Here is an 18989-nt window from a genome sequence, read left to right as displayed (position 1 = left end):
CCTGTCCTCTTGCCTTCTGCCCTTTAGCCTGTGATTCATCAAAGCCTCTGAAGAACACAGGCCTAGCCTTTATACTGCAAAGAGGAACTTCCTCCAGACACACTCAATGCTTTCAGTTCAGAGATAAGTTGTCTCCTTAATGAGGTAGTTGTGACTTAAAGCTCCCTTCCCAAGCCACTTCCCTATCACTCTGGCTCCCTATTTCAGCGTCATCCTTTAATGGCAGGATAAACTAAAATAAAAATTGTTTCTGCTCTTGTCAGTTCTTTGAGCCCCTAACACAAGGTCCAATTTCTCCTCTCAGCAACACTCCTTTGCTCATCTACCTTGTAACTTCTTCTGGCCAGAATAATATTCCCTTACAACTATTATCATCCCCAGTTCTCAGTGACCCAAACCTACCTTCTTCTGGCCCCTCTCATGTTATAAGACAGTATGCCCACCGAGGTTAACAGAGGAAAAATAATCTAATAACCTTCACTTGAATGTTACCACTTAATACTTGGAACATAATGGAGTCCTTCAATACCATTAGGAAGAGAATTGAAAGCTTAATACATTTAGAATTAGGTCATGTGATATGTAAGTGTCCTAGAATTATTTCTGTTGCTGTGAAAAAAATACCCTAACAAAAAGCAACACAGGGGAAAAGGGGTTTATTTTGGTTCACTACTCCAGGTGTCCATCACTGTGTTGAAGTCAAGACAGGAACCTGAAAGAGTTAATCATACCAAAGCCAAGAGCAGAGAGAAATGAATGTGTCTGTGCTTAATACTCAGCTATCTTCATCTACTATTTTAGAATTCAGAGCCCGAATACAGGGATCAGTGCAAGCCACTTTCCGGCTGTGATTTACCATATCAAATAAGTCAATCAAGACAATCCCCCTTCCACTTGCCCACAGGCCAAATGAATATCAATACAATCTCTCATTGAGACCCCTGTCCCAGGTGATGCTGGTTTTGTCAAACTGAGAATTAAAAGTAGACAATAAGGCCTGGTCAGGTGGGCACTCCTGAGGCTGCAGAGGGGAAGAGACCACCAACACTGCCCACCACTGCCCACATCCCTGGCCCAAGAGGAAACTGTATATGGCCTCTGGGTTCCCGTGGGGGAGGGCCCAGGAGCGGCAAGACCCCTGCGCCTGAGACACCGCCGGAACCTGAAGGAACAGACCGGATAAAGAGTTCTCTGCACCCAAATCCCGTGGGAGAGAGAGCTAAACCTTCAGAAAGGCAGACACGCCTGGGAAACCAAAAGAGACTGCACTCTGCACACATTACTGATTCCAGAGGAAAACACCAAACGCCATCTGGAACCCTGGTGCACCGAGGCTCCCGGAAACGGTGGCGCAGATCTTCCTGGTTGCTGCCGCCGCAGAGAGCTCGTGGGCAGCACCCCATGAGCAAACTTGAGCCTCGGGACCACAGGTAAGACCAACTTTTCTGCTGCAAGTGACCTGCCTGGTGAACTCAAGACACAGGCCCACAGGAACAGCTGAAGACCTGTAGATAGGAAAAACTACACGCCCGAAAGCAGAACACTCTGTCCCCATAACAGGCTGAAAGAAAACAGGAAAACAGATCTACAGCACTCCTGACACACAGGCTTATAGGGCAGTCTAGCCACTGTCAGAAATAGAAGAACAAAGTAACACTAGAGATAATCTGATGGCGAGAGGCAAGCACAGGAACCCAAGAAACAGAAACCAAGACTACATGGCATCATCAGAGCCCAATTCTCCCACCAAAGCAAACACGGAATATCCAAACACATCAGAAAAGCAAGATCTAGTTTCAAAATCACACTTGATCATGATGCTGGAGGACTTAAAGAAAGACGTGAAGAACTCCCTTAGAGAACAAGTAGAAGCCTACAGAGAGGAAACATAAAAATCCCTGAAAGAATTCCAGGAAAACATAAATAAACAAGTAGAAGCCCATAGAGAGCAGTCACAAAAATCCCTGAAAGAATTCCAGGAGAACACAATCAAACAGTTGAAGGAATTAAAAATGGAAATAGAATCAATCAAGAAAGAACACATGGAAACAACCCTGGATATAGAAAACCAAAAGAAGAGACAAGGAGCTGTAGATATGAGCTTCACCAACAGAATATAAGAGATGGAAGAGAGAATCTCAGGAGCAGAAGATTCCATAGAAATCATCAACTCAACTGTCAAAGATAATGTAAAGAGGAAAAAGCTACTGGTCCAAAACATACAGGAAATCCAGGACTCAATGAGAAGATCAAACCTAAGGATAATAGGTATAGAAGAGAGTGAAGACTCCCAGCTCAAAGGACCAGTAAATATCTTCAACAAAATCATAGAAGAAAACTTCCCTAACCTAAAGAAAGAGATACCCATAAACATACAAGAAGCCTACAGAACTCCAAATAGATTGGACCAGAAAAGAAACACCTCCTGTCACATAATAGTCAAAACACCAAACGCACAAAATAAAGAAAGAATATTAAAAGCAGTAAGGGAAAAAGGTCAAGTAACATATAAAGGCAGACCTCTCAGAATCACACCAGACTTTTCGCCAGAAACTATGAAGGCCAGAAGATCCTGGACTGATGTCATACAGACCCTAAGAGAATACAAATGCCAGCCCAGGTTACTGTATCCTGCAAAACTCTCAACTCACATAGATGGAGAAACCAAGATATTCCATGACAAAACCAAATTTACACAATATCTTTCTACAAATCCAGCACTACAAAAGGATAATAAATGGTAAAGCCCAACATAAGGAGGCAAGCTATACCCTAGAAGAAGCAAGAAACTAATCGTCTTGGCAACAAAACAAAGAGAAGAAAAGCACACAAACATAACCTCATATCCAAATATGAATATAACAGGAAGCAATAATCACTATTCCTTAATATCTCTCAACATCAATGGCCTCAACTCCCCAATAAAAAGACATAGATTAACAAACTGGATACACAACGATGACCCTGCATTCTGCTGCCTACAGGAAACACACCTCAGAGACAAAGACAGACACTACCTCAGAATGAAAGGCTGGAAAACAACTTTCCAAGCAAATGGTCGGAAGAAGCAAGCTGGAGTAGCCATTCTAATATCAAATAAAATCAATTTCCAACTAAAAGTCATCAAAAAAGATAAGGAAGGACACTTCATATTCATCAAAGGAAAAATCCACCAAGATGAACTCTCAATCCTAAATATCTATGCCCCAAATACAAGGGCACCTACATACGTAAAATAAACCTTACTAAAGCTCAAAACACACATTGCACCTCACACAATAATAGTGGGAGATTTCAACACCCCACTCTCATCAATGGACAGTTCATGGAAACAGAAATTAAACAGAGACGTAGACAGACTAAGAGAAGTCATGAGCCAAATGGACTTAACAGATATTTATAGAACATTCTATCCTAAAGCAAAAGGATATACCTTCTTCTCAGCTCCTCATGGTACTTTCTCCAAAATTGACCGAAGTTAAATCAGGAACAGATAAACCAGTTAAACAACCCCATAACTCATAAGGAAATAGAAGCAGTCATTAAAGGTCTCCCAACCAAAAAGAGTCCAGGTCCAGACGGGTTTAGTGCAGAATTCTATCAGACCTTCATAGAAGACCTCATACCAATATTATCCAAACTATTCCACAAAATTGAAACAGATGGAGCACTACCGAATTCCTTCTATGAAGCCACAATTACTCTTATACCTAAACCACACAAAGACCCAACAAAGAAAGAGAACTTCAGACCAATTTCCCTTATGAATATCAACGCAAAGTACTCAATAAAATTCTAGATTTGTAAAATTACATAGCACATATGCAATATATCCTTAGCATGTATTAATTAATAAATTCTCATTAAATGTTTGATGAGTCAAGAATAGAAAATTCTGCCAATTATTTTATCCCGCTTAATTCTCAAAGGAATATTAGTGCTATTATTACAATACTGTTACCATTCCCAAATTTCAAAAGTCGGGGAAACTGAGACATAACAGTTCTGTGATGATTGAAGAGGATCACACATCTAAAGAATGATATAGAAAGAATTTAAACTTAAATCAGTTTCCACTTTTGAATAAATAAATGAGTGAATCCTTGCAAAATAAATACCCTACCTGTCATGTATTATTATTTGCTTTATTAAGTATGAACTACCTCTTATTCTTCATGAGTCTTACCTCAAGGTGTTTGTGAGTTCCTGGAGACAGGATCCACACTTCACTTCTCCTCCTTGCCATGAATTCATTTCCCACTGTTGAGCACAGACTTAGTATTCAATACGTACTTGTTAGGTGATTCAGTACCCTAGTGAGGAAGGAAGGACACCTATAGCACAGTAATCCTGTTTATTAGTTTCCTGTCTTGACATCTCACCGTATACAGTATCTCTTACTCCATCTGAGGGTAGGGTAAGAAGAAAGCTGTATACAGACAGTGGGGGTGGCAGTATTTCACTCCTATGTGGAGAATTGTTTAGAATTGCTAAGAAATCGCAGCAATAAAGTAAAATATCAGAGAAGAACTTTGGGAGTTGGTTCTCTCCCTCTACCATGTGGTTCACAGGGATGGACTGTAGGTAAGCACCTTTTTCCACCAAGTCTACTCCCTGTCCTTCCCTAGTACATGTTTAATTTATTAACAGCAACAGCAAGAAGTTCAAAGGCATAAAGAAAAGTGCTAGGAAATAGTTTCCCTGAAGAATCCTTGACAAGCTTGGAGAACTAATGCAAATGTTTCAGTTATCTTCCTGTACATCACAACTGACAAGGCTGCTCTGCTGAAATTAAATCCAAAGGAGCCCAATGTACTGTCATATTAGAAAGCATTCCCAAGGCTTTCCATTACTGACTAATGCAGAGATGCATTAAGAGGCCTTTGTTTAGTTCTTTTTTTTTTCCATTTCTTTTTATTATTATTATTATTATTAACTTGAGTATTTCTTATATACATTTCGAGTGTTATTCCCTTTCCCGGTATCCGGGCAAACATCCCCCTCCCCCCTCCCCTTCCTTATGGGTGTTCCCCTCCCAACTCTCCCCCCATTGCCGCCCTCCCCCCATAGTCTAGTTCACTGGGGGTTCAGTCTTACCAGGACCCAGGGCTTCCCCTTCCACTGGTGCTCTTACTAGGATATTCATTGCTACCTATGGGGTCAGAGTCCAGGGTCAGTCCATGTATAATCTTTAGGTAGTGGCTTAGTCCCTGGAAGCTCTGGTTGCTTGAAATTGTTGTACTTTTGGGGGTCTCGAGCCCCTTCAAGCTCTTCCAGTTCTTTCTCTGATTCCTTCAATAGGGGACCTATTCTCAGTTCAGTGGTTTGCTGCTGGCATTCGCCTCTGTATTTGCTGTATTCTGGCTGTGTCACTCAGGAGCGATCTACATCCGGCTCCTGTCGGTCTGCACTTCTTTGCTTCATCCATCTTGTCTAATTGGGTGGCTGTATATGTATGGGCCACATGTGGGGCAGGCTCTGAATGGGTGTTCCTTCAGTCTCTGTTTTAATCTTTGCCTCTCCTATCCCTGCCAAGGGTATTCTTTTTCCTCATTTAAAGAAGGAGTGAAGCATTCACATTTTGATCATCCGTCTTGAGTTTCGTTTGTTCTAGAGATCTAGGGTAATTCAAGCATTTGGGCTAATAGCCACTTATCAATGAGTGCATACCATGTATGTCTTTCTGTGATTGGGTTAGCTCACTCAGGATGATGTTTTCCAGTTCCAACCATTTGCCTACGAATTTCATAAACTCGTTGTTTTTGATAGCTGAGTAATATTCCATTGTGTAGATGTACCACATTTTCTGTATCCATTCCTCTGTTGAAGGGCATCTGGGTTCTTTCCATTTTCTGGCTATTATAAATAAGGCTGCGATGAACATAGTGGAGCACGTGTCTCTTTTATATGTTGAGGCATCTTTTGGGTATATGCCCAAGAGAGGTATAGCTGGATCCTCAGGCAGTTCAATGTCCAATTTTCTGAGGAACCTCCAGACTGATTTCCAGAATGGTTGTACCAGTCTGCAATCCCACCAACAATGGAGGAGTGTTCCTCTTTCTCCACATCCTCGCCAGCATCTGCTGTCACCTGAGTTTTTGATCTTAGCCATTCTCACTGGTGTGAGGTGAAATCTCAGTGTTGTTTTGATTTGCATTTCCCTTATGACTAAAGATGTTGAACATTTCTTTAGGTGTTTCTCAGCCATTCCGCATTCCTCAGCTGTGAATTCTTTGTTTAGCTCTGAACCCCATTTTTTAATAGGGTTATTTGTTTCCCTGCGGTCTAACTTCTTGAGTTCTTTGTATATTTTGGATATAAGGCCTCTATCTGTTATAGGATTGGTAAAGATCTTTTCCCAATCTGTTGGTTGCCGTTTTGTCCTAACCACAGTGTCCTTTGCCTTACAGAAGCTTTGCAGTTTTATGAGATCCCATTTGTCGATTCTTGATCTTAGAGCATAAGCCATTGGTGTTTTGTTCAGGAAATTTTTTCCAGTGCCCATGTGTTCCAGATGCTTCCCTAGATTTTCTTCTATTAGTTTGAGTGTGTCTGGTTTGATGTGGAGGTCCTTGATCCACTTGGACTTAAGCTTTGTATAGGGTGATAAGCATGGATCGATCTGCGTTCTTCTACATGTTGCCCTCCAGTTGAAACAGCACCATTTGCTGAAAATGCTATCTTTTTTCCATTGGATGGTTTTGGCTCCTTTATCAAAAATCAAGTGACCATAGGTGTGTGGGTTCATTTCTGGGTCTTCAATTCTATTCCATTGGTCTATCTGTCTGTCTCTGTACCAATACCATGCAGTTTTTATCACTATTGCTCTGTAATACTGCTTGAGTTCAGGGATAGTGATTCCCCCTGAAGTCCTTTTATTGTTGAGGATAGCTTTAGCTATCCTGGGTTTTTTGTTATTCCAGATGAATTTGCAAATTGTTCTGTCTAACTCTTTGAAGAATTGGATTGGTATTTTGATGGGGATTGCATTGAATCTGTAGATTGCTTTTGGTAAAATGGCCATTTTTACTATATTAATCCTGCCAATCCATGAGCATGGGAGATCTTTCCATCTTCTGAGGTTTTCTTCAATTTCTTTCCTCAGTGTCTTGAAGTTCTTATTGTACAGATCTTTTACTTGCTTGGTTAAAGTCACACCGAGGTACTTTATATTATTTGGGTCTATTACGAAGGGTGTCGTTTCCCTAATTTCTTTCTCGGCTTGTTTCTCTTTTGTATAGAGGAAGGCAACTGATTTATTTGAGTTAATTTTATACCCAGCCACTTTGCTGAAGTTGTTTATCAGCTTTAGTAGTTCTCTGGTGGAACTTTTGGGATCACTTAAATATACTATCATGTCATCTGCAAATAGTGATATTTTGACTTCTTCTTTTCCGATCTGTATCCCTTTGATCTCCTTTTGTTGTCTGATTGCTCTGGCTAGAACTTCAAGAACTATATTGAATAAGTAGGGAGAGAGTGGGCAGCCTTGTCTAGTCCCTGATTTTAGTGGGATTGCTTCAAGTTTCTCTCCATTTAGTTTAATGTTAGCAACTGGTTTGCTGTATATGGCTTTTACTATGTTTAGGTATGGGCCTTGAATTCCTATTCTTAACAGGACTTTTATCATGAAGGGGTGTTGAATTTTGTCAAATGCTTTCTCAGCATCTAATGAAATGATCATGTGGTTCTGTTCTTTCAGTTTGTTTATATAATGGATCACGTTGATGGTTTTCCGTATATTAAACCATCCCTGCATGCCTGGGATGAAGCCTACTTGATCATGGTGGATGATTGTTTTGATGTGCTCTTGAATTCGGTTTGCCAGAATTTTATTGAGTATTTTTGCGTCGATATTCATAAGGGAAATTGGTCTGAAGTTCTCTTTCTTTGATGTGTCTTTGTGTGGTTTAGGTATAAGAGTAATTGTGGCTTCGTAGAAGGAATTCGGTAGGGCTCCATCTGTTTCAATTTTGTGGAATAGTTTGGATAATATTGGTATGAGGTCTTCTATGAAGGTTTGATAGAAATCTGCACTAAACCCGTCTGGACCTGGGCTCTTTTTGGTTGGGAGACCTTTAATGACTGCTTCTATTTCCTTAGGAGTTATGGGGTTGTTTAACTGGTTTATCTGTTCCTGATTTAACTTCGATACCTGGTATCTGTCTAGGAAATTGTCCATTTCCTGAACATTTTCAAATTTTGTTGAATATAGGTTTTTATAGTAAGATCTGATGATTTTTTGAATTTCCTCTGAATCTGTAGTTATGTCTCCCTTTTCATTTCTAATTTTGTTAATTTGGACGCACTCTCTGTGTCCTCTCGTTAGTCTGGCTAAGGGTTTATCTATCTTGTTGATTTTCTCAAAGAACCAACTTTTGGTTCTGTTGATTCTTTCTATGGTCCTTTTTGTTTCTACTTGGTTGATTTCAGCTCTGAGTTTGATTATTTCCTGCCTTCTACTCCTCCTGGGTGTATTTGCTTCTTTTTGTTCTAGAGCTTTTAGGTGTGCTGTCAAGCTGCTGACATATGCTCTTTCCTGTTTCTTTCTGCAGGCACTCAGCGCTATGAGTTTTCCTCTTAGCACAGCTTTCATTGTGTCCCATAAGTTTGGGTATGTTGTACCTTCATTTTCATTAAATTCTAAAAAGTTTTTAATTTCTTTCTTTATTTCTTCCTTGACCAGGTTATCATTGAGTAGAGCATTGTTCAATTTCCACGTATATGTGGGCATTCTTCCCTTATTGTTATTGAAGACCAGTTTTAAACCGTGGTGGTCCGATAGCACGCATGGGATTATTTCTATCTTTCTGTATCTGTTGAGGCCCGTTTTTTGACCAATTATATGATCAATTTTGGAGAAAGTACCATGAGGAGCTGAGAAGAAGGTATATCCTTTTGCTTTAGGATAGAATGTTCTATAAATATCTGTTAAGTCCATTTGGCTCATGACTTCTCTTAGTCTGTCGACATCTCTGTTTAATTTCTATTTCCATGATCTGTCCATTGATGAGAGTGGGGTGTTGAAATCTCCCACTATTATTGTGTGAGGTGCAATGTGTGTTTTGAGCTTTAGTAAGGTTTCTTTTACGTATGTAGGTGCCCTTGTATTTGGGGCATAGATATTTAGGATTGAGAGTTCATCTTGGTGGATTTTTCCTTTGATGAATATGAAGTGTCCTTCCTTATCTTTTTTGATGACTTTTAGTTGGAAATTGATTTTATTTTATATTAGAATGGCTACTCCAGCTTGCTTCTTCTGACCATTTGCTTGGAAAGTTGTTTTCCAGCCTTTCACTCTGAGGTGGTGTCTGTCTTTATCTCTGAGGTGTGTTTCCTGTAGGCAGCAGAATGCAGGGTCCTCGTTGCGTATCCAGTTTGTTAATCTATGTCTTTTTATTGGGGAGTTGAGGCCATTGATATTGAGAGATATTAAGGAATAGTGATTATAGTTTCCCTTTACATTCATATTTGGATGTGAGCTTATGTTTGTGTGCTTTCATTCTCTTTGTTTTGTTGCCAAGACGATTAGTTTCTTGCTTCTTCTAGGGTATAGCTTGCCTCCTTATGTAGGGCTTTACCATTTATTATCCTTTGTAGTGCTGGATTTGTAAAAAGATATTGTGTAAATTTGGTTTTGTCATGGAATATCTTGGTTTCTCCATCAATGTTAATTGAGAGTTTTGCTGGATACAGTAACCTGGGCTGGCATTTGTATTCTCTTAGGGTCTGTATGACATCAGTCCAGGATCTTCTGGCCTTCATAGTTTCTGGCGAGAAGTCTGGTGTGATTCTGATAGGTCTGCCTTTATATGTTACTTGACCTTTTTCCCTTACTGCTTTTAATATTCTTTCTTTATTTTGTGCGTTTGGTGTTTTGACAATTATGTGACGGGAGGTGTTTCTTTTCTGGTCCAATCTATTTGGAGTTCTGTAGGCTTCTTGTATGTCTATGGGTATCTCTTTTTTTAGGTTAGGGAAGTTTTCTTCTATGATTTTGTTGAAGATATTTACTGGTCCTTTGAGCTGGGAGTCTTCACTCTCTTCTATACCTATTATCCTTAGGTTTGATCTTCTCATTGAGTCCTGGATTTCCTGTATGTTTTGGACCAGTAGCTTTTTCTGCTTTACATTATCTTTGACAGTTGAGTCAATGATTTCTATGGAATCTTCTGCTCCTGAGATTCTCTCTTCCATCTCTTGTATTCTGTTGGTGAAGCTTGTATCTACAGCTCCTTGTCTCTTCTTTTGGTTTTCTATATCCAGGGTTGTTTCCATGTGTTCTTTCTTGATTGCTTCTATTTCCATTTTTAATTCCTTCAACTGTTTGATTGTGTTTTCCTGGAATTCTTTCAGGGATTTTTGCGATTCCTCTCTGTAGGCTTCTACTTGTTTATTAATGTTTTCCTGTGTTTCCCTAAGTGTGTTCATGTCTTTCTTGAAGTCCTCCAGCATCATGATCAAATATGATTTTGAAACTAGATCTTGCTTTTCTGGTGTGTTTGGATATTCCATGTTTGTTTTGGTGGGAGAATTGGGCTCCGATGATGGCATGTAGTCTTGGTTTCTGTTGCTTGGGTTCCTGCGCTTGCCTCTCGCCATCAGATTATCTCTAGTGTTACTTTGTTCTGCTATTTCTGACAGTGGCTAGACTGTCCTATAAGCCTGTGTGTCAGGAGTGCTGTAGACCTGTTTTCCTCTCTTTCAGTCAGTTATGGGGACAGAGTGTTCTGCTTTCGGGCGTGTAGTTTTTCCTCTCTACAGGTCTTCAGCTGTTCCTGTGGGCCTGTGTCTTGAGTTCACCAGGCAGCTTTCTTGCAGCAGAAAATTTGGTCTTACCTGTGGTCCTGAGGATCAAGTTCGCTCGTGGGGTGCTGCCCAGGGGCTCTCTGCAGCGGCAGCAACCAGGAAGACCTGTGCCGCCCCTTCCGGGAGCTTCAGTGCACCAGGGTTCCAGATGGTCTTTGGCTTTTTCCTCTGGCGTCCGAGATGTGTGTGCAGGGAGTAGTCTCTTCTGGTTTCCCAGGCTTGTCTGCCTCTCTGAAGGTTTAGCTCTCCCTCCCACGGGATTTGGGTGCAGAGAACTGTTTATCCGGTCTGTTTCTTTCAGGTTCCGGCGGTGTCTCAGGCAGGTGTCCTGCCGCTCCTGGGCCCTCCCCCACGGGAGCCCAGAGGCCTTATACAGTTTCCTCTTGGGCCAGGGATGTGGGCAGGGGTGAGCAGTGTTGGTGGTCTCTTCCGCTCTGCAGCCTCAGGAGTGCCCACCTGACCAGGCGGTTGGGTCTCTCTCTCACCGGGTCTGGGAGCAGAGAGCTGCTGCGGGCCGGGATCCGCAGGTGTGGGACTTCCGGTAACACAGAACGTGCCCGGTCCTAGAGAAATTCTGCTTCCGTGTGTCCCAAGCTCACCAGGCAGCTTTCTTGCAGCAGAAAATTTGGTCTTACCTGTGGTCCCGAGGCTCAGGTTCGCTCGTGGGGTGCTGCCCAGGGGCTCTCTGCAGCGGCAGCAACCAGGAAGACCTGTGCCGCCCCTTCCGGGAGCTTCAGTGCACCAGGGTTCCAGATGGTCTTTGGCTTTTTCCTCTGGCGTCCGAGATGTGTGTGCAGGGAGCAGTCTCTTCTGGTTTCCCAGGCTTGTCTGCCTCTCTGAAGGTTTAGCTCTCCCTCCCACGGGATTTGGGTGCAGAGAACTGTTAATCCGGTTTGTTTCCTTCAGGGTCCGGCGGTGTCTCTGGCCCTTTGTTTAGTTCTTAATGTAATAAAGGCATTTCGATGACAACTGACATCTCAAATTTTAATACTGTTCCACAAATGAGTAAGAGTTCACCACAGTTATCTGTTTCTCCTTTACATTCCTCAGACAATGGCCTCAGAAGAAGGCTCCTGAAGAACACTATGTATCTTAGAAAGAACTATTAACAATTAATAGAACAATCACTTTGCTTCTGAAATTCCAAATCTGGGTCACATCATTGATTGGATTCACTGTGTGAATACCTACATGAGTGAAATTTTAAATGGATTTTTAAAAGACTGAAGGAAGTATCCATACTGGGGTCATTTCTTCCCAAATATCTCCAAATAATTAACAAGTCTTATTGCATAAGTCGGAGACAGAATGTAATCTGGATGGATGGGAAATGAATAGTAAGTGAAGTGAGATAAAAATGAAATTCTTTCAGATTCTAGTTGGATTCCAGAAAAACTCAATTCCAAAAGAGTTCTAATCTTTTTGTTGAAAATAGAAACACCTCAAAGCCTAGACACCAGTTTAGGTGCTGCTAAATATCACCATCTAGGAGAAGGTAATGATCAATTCCAATCTGATAAATATATGACCCACTTAAGACTATATGTGAGGAACTGCCTAGGAAATGAATAAAATTTGGTATTTCCTATTTAAAATTTATTTCTCTTAATTACAAAAGACATTTTATTCCATGAAGAGCACAAACAAGGAGGAAAGAAGAAAGCAAAAAAGGAGTAGCCTTAAAAAGTAAAACATTTGGACTGTGGCATCATCTACATGGGTCAGCTTTTTCCAAATATCTGGAAATTTCTCTATGAAATATACAGGCACCATTTGTGCCATTATATTGCACAATTTATAGAAATTTATAGAAATGTCTGTGCACTTCTGGAAATTTCTATTTATTTCTGAAAGCTTCAGGGAAGTTGGAACTTCTGGTTTCCTTTGGAAAGTCACTTATGTCAAATGATGTTTTGCTGGGGCACACAAGTGAAATGATGTTTTGATAAAGCAGACAAGTGAAGGAATGTTTCACTGAAGCAGACGCAGGTGAAAGGATGTTTTACTAAAACAAAGACATGAAATGATGTATAATATCTAGAAAGAATGTAAATATGACCCCACAGACAGAGGGTGAGCATTGGTTCGCCTTGTTCTACCTTCCTAGTCTTCAGGGACAACACACATGTATTGGTTCACCTTACATTGGGTTGCTGAGCTTCACGTGTGGTGATTTCACAGAAAGGACATCGCCAAAGAACTTCTTGTGAGGTTCTTACAGATTCTTGCTCCTTCTGAAGACTTGGGCCAGTTCGTAAGCCTTGCTGTTTCTTCTGGATTGAGCTGCCCTTGCTGATTTATGTGTGGTGACTGCTGAGTGGACCGGACTGCAGCTGCTAATTTCTGTATGGTATCTGCTGAGTGGAGTAAACTGCTGCTGCTGGTGTTTGGTATTAGCTGGTGGACTGGACTGAGAACAATCAAGATTAGAACTAGAAGAAAGAGCTATTCCTAAACAGGTCTACCTTTCTTTTCCACTACTTCCGGTGGGTGTTAGGCTAGAAGGGAGGTTGAACCTTATTAAAGTAGGTTAAAAACAATATATGGCTACATTTCAGAATCAAATTTTATTATAGTTTTGAATATTTAAGTGTTTGTGTTAAATTCTTAGTTTTGAAAGCGTGTTTTCTCCAACACTACACACACACACACATACCAAAATGCAAGAAAAGATATAAACAGACAAATAAGTGATTATCCATCTAAGGAAAAATGGCATGCTGCTCTCATGAAAAAAAATGCTAATCTGTTTGGCATAGCCAATTTATTCTCAAAAATTGTATTGTATTTAGATTTCTTTGCATATTAACAACTTGATTTGCTTGATTTCATAGACTATGTGTGGAATTAAAAAATTGTGGATGTCAATTCAAAAGTGCTTCTTAAATATAAACACTATCATGTACACATGATAGTCTTGGCTTATTATACCCCATCGTCTGGAACTGTGAACTCTTCAGAGAATCATTGACCCCAGTTCAATGAGAAGAGCTTTGTGAGCCAGGCTCTTATATATGCATATGACTATGATCTACTTACATTAATGTCTCAAGCTCCTTGACCTACATTGTGAACCCCAGTTATAGTTTGAACCTCCCATTTTCTAACAGTTAAACTATCTTTCCTCAAATTAATTCACTCATTCCCATAAACAAAGTCCAAACGAAAATCTACCACAAGTGAAAATGTAAAGGCCCACTCATTAAGTTCTTGGAAGATTTATGGTATGCATATGCTAAACTTTGTTACTGCTGAAGACAAGCAAAATCAGCACATGGCTCATTAAGAAAAACCAAATGCTATATATTGTTAGCATTTTTAATTGTGGGTGGGATTTCAGACTTCACAGAATTGTCTATATACAAAAGCTGTCTACAAGGTGGATTTATGCAGAAGTCCCGTTAATTGAGTCTTCTAGCTCTTGGTTCATACCTGAGGAGGACAAGAATTAAAAGTGGAAGGTATATTTCACAAGCAGATTTGGGAGTTGAGTTTATTACTTTATACTCATTGCATATGTACTCGGTCATTGAGGAGAAAGCAATAAGCAAGAAGCCCTTGCGAAGCCCATACCATTTTCTATTCTGATGGACAGAGAATGTTCTCTCCTAGAGGCACAGGAAGGACACATGGAGCGCAACTTGGCTACAACATATGGTGCTGAAACAGCAAGCTGATAAGTCTTTAGCAGTACTTGACAGTGGTAAGAGATCAACTATTGTCACATAAATATTAAAAAGCGCCTCTCATACTCTGCTGGAATGATAGTATGTTTAACCATATAAATACTTTCCTGTTAATAGCAACTAAATTTGCCCTCAGGTCAAATCCAGTAAATGCTCAGTTGGTTACATTGCTGCTGTTGTTACTGCTTCCATCTGGTGAAAGTAAGGTATTCCTTATTCCACGGGGACCATGATTCATCCTATAGATAATAGGATTTGCTAGAGACTACCAATATGAGTTTTGCCTAAAAACTTCTAACCTATGGAATTCCTATAAATCACTGGATCTCACACTAGATGCTGAAACACAATCTCATTTATTCTAAAAGTTCTTCTCTAACATATTTGATCAATTCACCACAAGTAGCCTTTGATGGAATGCCATCATGAGAATAACTTGTCTCCCTCCCCAAGGATCTGTGTTTCTCTAGGTAAGATCATTAGTAAATTTGAGGGAAAAAGTGATATCTAGGAGGTTGGGTGATGAACATAATAACCTGTACAAGTCAATGAGTTAGCCAAAGTTCAGACACATGACGAATGTAGAATTCTAGGCCCCAAGTGGATGCTCTCTTTCAGCTGTCACGTTGTTTTGCAGTGGACAGGCACCAGATCTTAATGAGAAACAAATACAGCTATATAGATGTGTAAAGAACGTAGTTACAGGCTACGGTGACCTTTGGATGCATGTTGAAGAGGAAAAAAAAAAAAGAACTTTGTCTATGAACCAAACCAGAAAGCTCAAAGCAGTGTTTTATATGGTTATGAGGAAGTACACTGAGCCAGCCCGTCTGGGTTCAAATGCATAATGTTTCTTATTTTGAACTCATCACCTGGCATTCTTCGGCCTTTGTTTTCCTCATACAAAACTGGGGATAACAATATTGCACATAAAGTCACTTTATAAAATTATTAGGGAAAGTAATTTAATTTAATTATTTTTAATTTTAGTTCAATTTAAATTGATTTTTTTCAATCTTTGACTCTAGAATCTATACTGATTACATTTTTTCTTAAACATAAGAGATGCTCCCACCACTCTGAGGTCTCTCTACCCTTTTCCTTATTGCTCTAGACAGTTCAAAGACTGAGAAGAACAATTTAGGGGGACATTACTAGTTGTTTTGACACCTGCTTCTGGTGTCTGCCCCTTCTCTGAGAAATAACTTACTTGCTAGGGCAGTACTGCTGCCTGTGACAAAATGTTTAGAAATAGTGTCTAAGTAAAACTACCCTTGCCACTTTACAGGACCACTCCAGGTAAACTGGAAATGAGGTTTTCTCCCTATCCCCACTACCCTACTCTTTTTTTTCTTTCTTTCTTTTTTCTTTTTTTCTTTTTTTTTTTTTTGTAATGGGAAAAATGAAACCTGTCTTCAGATTCTCAACCCAGATGGTGTTTATTTCTTCTCCCTTGTTCTTCCCCCTCACCTCACTTAAGGGAAAAATGAAATTAAAAAAAAAAAAAAACATGGTTTCTACCCAGTTAAATCATGTTTACTTCTATAGCAATGTCAAGAAGTTTGGTAGAAGCAAGTAGAAGAAAAGAGGACTCAGCGAGGCCTCCAGGATTGACCAATGGCTGCTGGACTGAATGTAACCAACCCTGGCCTTTTCACCCATGTTTGGTCTCTGGTACTTCCATATTTCATTTCTTTTTGAATACAAGCCCTCGGAGATCATGGTTGTAGCTTTCAGTTTTACTAGTTCCTAGCATACTCATGTCAGAAATAACTCCTATTTGCTGAGTGTTGAAAATATGACAGATTTAAACCTGATACCTACCTAACTTAACTCCTTCAACATTTACATAAGCTTTATAAGGCAGGTATTCAGGATCAGACTTTTAATCTCAGAGAGGTAGAATGAACTGCATGCAGCTATTCAGTGTGTCATTGGGAGGGGAGGTCCCAAAACACACAGAAACAATCAGACTCGTATGTTAAATGTCATTAGGGCACATTTGAGTTCATTGCAAGTGTAAGTCTTTAGAAGGAAGAGGCAAAGCCACACTTTATTAATCATTTGATTATGAGGAGTATAAACCCAAAGCCACAGAAGTTATTTGTCATTATGCTAGGGAACATTAGCACTGTTCATTAGAGTTGCTTTCATGGGTTAGAAAGTCTCTTAATTCTGGGCATGGTATGGTCTTACTGTGTGGGTAACAATGGATAGGTGAGTTTTGAGAGTTCTATATGATCATTCTGAGGAAAAAAAAAACCACCAGCCCTTCCACAAAACTATTCCTCATTTCCTTCAAACTAAAAGTAAAGATAAGCATAATAGAGCAAACTTGAAAAGCGCTTTTTTTTTAAATGAATAAATTTAGTGCTCAGGAGAGTGAGGAGGAGCTCAGCAGAACGATCTGGAGCAGACCACTGAGTTTCACAACTCAGACTCTGCCAATCTCCTCCACAAATACCCAGGCTATTCCAAGCCTGCTTCCTCTCTGGAGCAGATGCCACCAATCTCAGAACATCATGAAAGTAGAGGCAAAAGACCATGTGGTGACTCTGTTGCACATTCAGCCAGCACTATACAGTATGCAAAACACCATCACCTACATGATCTCATTTGCCCTACTTCCACTGAGAGCCAAAGGAAGGCAGAAGTGGCCATCAGTAGTAAACTCATCTTTCATATCAGGAATTTCACAAAATGAATGGATACTGCACCTCTTGATCCCACAGCTGCTAAAGGGTCAGGATTTGAAACCAGGTCAACTGACTATGAATTCTTAACTTGACTAATGACAATCTTTAAGAACAATAAATTCAAGTTTTGTCTTCTGCATAAAAAAGGCAGTTCACTTCCAATGAAAATATGAAGACTTGCCTTAAAGTCTTTCTGAGAAGGCATATACATACTCTACTATGTATAATAAGCACACTTATGGAACAGGCATTACCCAGGCAAATGTCCTTTAATCTCTATCTCTGGTTTCTTTTTCTTTGTTTTCTGTTTCTCCATTGGTGTAGTTTTGCAAGTGTGATGAATTTAGTAGTCACACTGTGTCTTACCTGGTTTTTCATGTGGTTCCACATATAAGTACGATTTCAAATTAAAATTTTCATGTATTTTCTAGCTTGCTTTTGTGTTGCTATGAAAAATACTGATCAAACCAACTTGGGGGAAGAAAAGGTTTATTTGTCCTATATTTCACATCACAGTCTACTAATGGAACTCTGAATAGAAAGGAACTGAAGCAAAAACCATAGAGGAATGCTACTTACTGACATTTTCTCCATGGTTTGCTCACCCTGCTTTCCTATTCAACCCAGGACCACCTACCAAATGGTGGTACTGCCCACCGTGAATAGGAACCTCCCAGACAAATATTAATCAAAAATGGCCCCACATAGAAAACAATCTGATGAAGGCAATTTCTTGGTTGAGGTTTCCTCTAAGACTCTAGTTTATGGCAAATTGAAAAGACAGTAACTGATGTTGTGTTTTCTGTAGTTGATATACATACTAAAATTTTTTCCATCTTTATTAACTTGATTATTTCTTATTTACATTTCAATTGTTATTCCCTTTCCCCGTTTCCAGGCAAACATCCCCCTAACCCCTCCCACTCCCCTTCTATATGGGTGTTCCCCTCCCCATCCTCCCCCCATTACCACCCTCCCCCCAACAATTCCATTCACTGGGGGTTCAGTCTTAGCAGGACCAAGGGCTTCCCCTTCCACTGGTGCTCTTACTAGGCTATTCATTGCTACCTATGAGGTTGGAGCCCGGGGTCAGTCCATGTATAGTCTTTGGGTAGTGGCTTAGTCCCTGGAAGCTCTGGTTGCTTGGCATTGTTGTTCATATGGGGTCTCCAGCCCCTTCAAGCTCTTTCAGTCCTTCCTCTTATTCCTTCAACAGGGGTCCCATTCTCAGTTCAGTGGTTTGCTGCTGGCATTCGCCTAATACATACTAAAATTAACAGAGAAGTTATCCATAGACATGTAGGGAAAGATAGATCAATATGGCCACCAATTTATTTTTAAGAATTATTTATTTTATGTATATGAGTACACTGTTGCTCTCTTCAGACACACCAGAAGAAAGCATCGGAGGTTGGGGGAAGCGCTCAGTGGTAGAGTGCTTGCCTAGCAAGCACAAGGCCCTGGGTTCGGTCCCCAGCTCCAAAAAAAAGAAAAAAAAGAAAGAAAAAAGAAAGAAGAGAGCATCGGATCCCATTACAGATGGTTGTGAGCCACCATGTGGTTGCTGGGAATTGAACTCAGGACCTCTGGAAGAGCTGCCAGTGAAAGCCCTCCTCACCTCTGAGCCATCTCTCAGCCCCATGACCTCCAATTTACTAATATTTACTGAGCATAATATGTTCCAGACACTGGGCAAAAAATGTTTATGCACCATTTTGGTTAAACCTCCTAATTTTATAACATTAATATTACTATTGTTCCTAAACAGAAAAAGTAAAACTTGAAGCATTTCTGTTTA

Source organism: Rattus norvegicus, chromosome X (genome assembly GCF_021556685.1).
Source record: "Rattus norvegicus strain SHRSP/BbbUtx chromosome X, alternate assembly SHRSP_T2T, whole genome shotgun sequence".
Classification (NCBI taxonomy): Eukaryota; Metazoa; Chordata; class Mammalia; order Rodentia; family Muridae; genus Rattus; species Rattus norvegicus.
Note: the sequence above shows the minus strand (reverse complement) of the source record.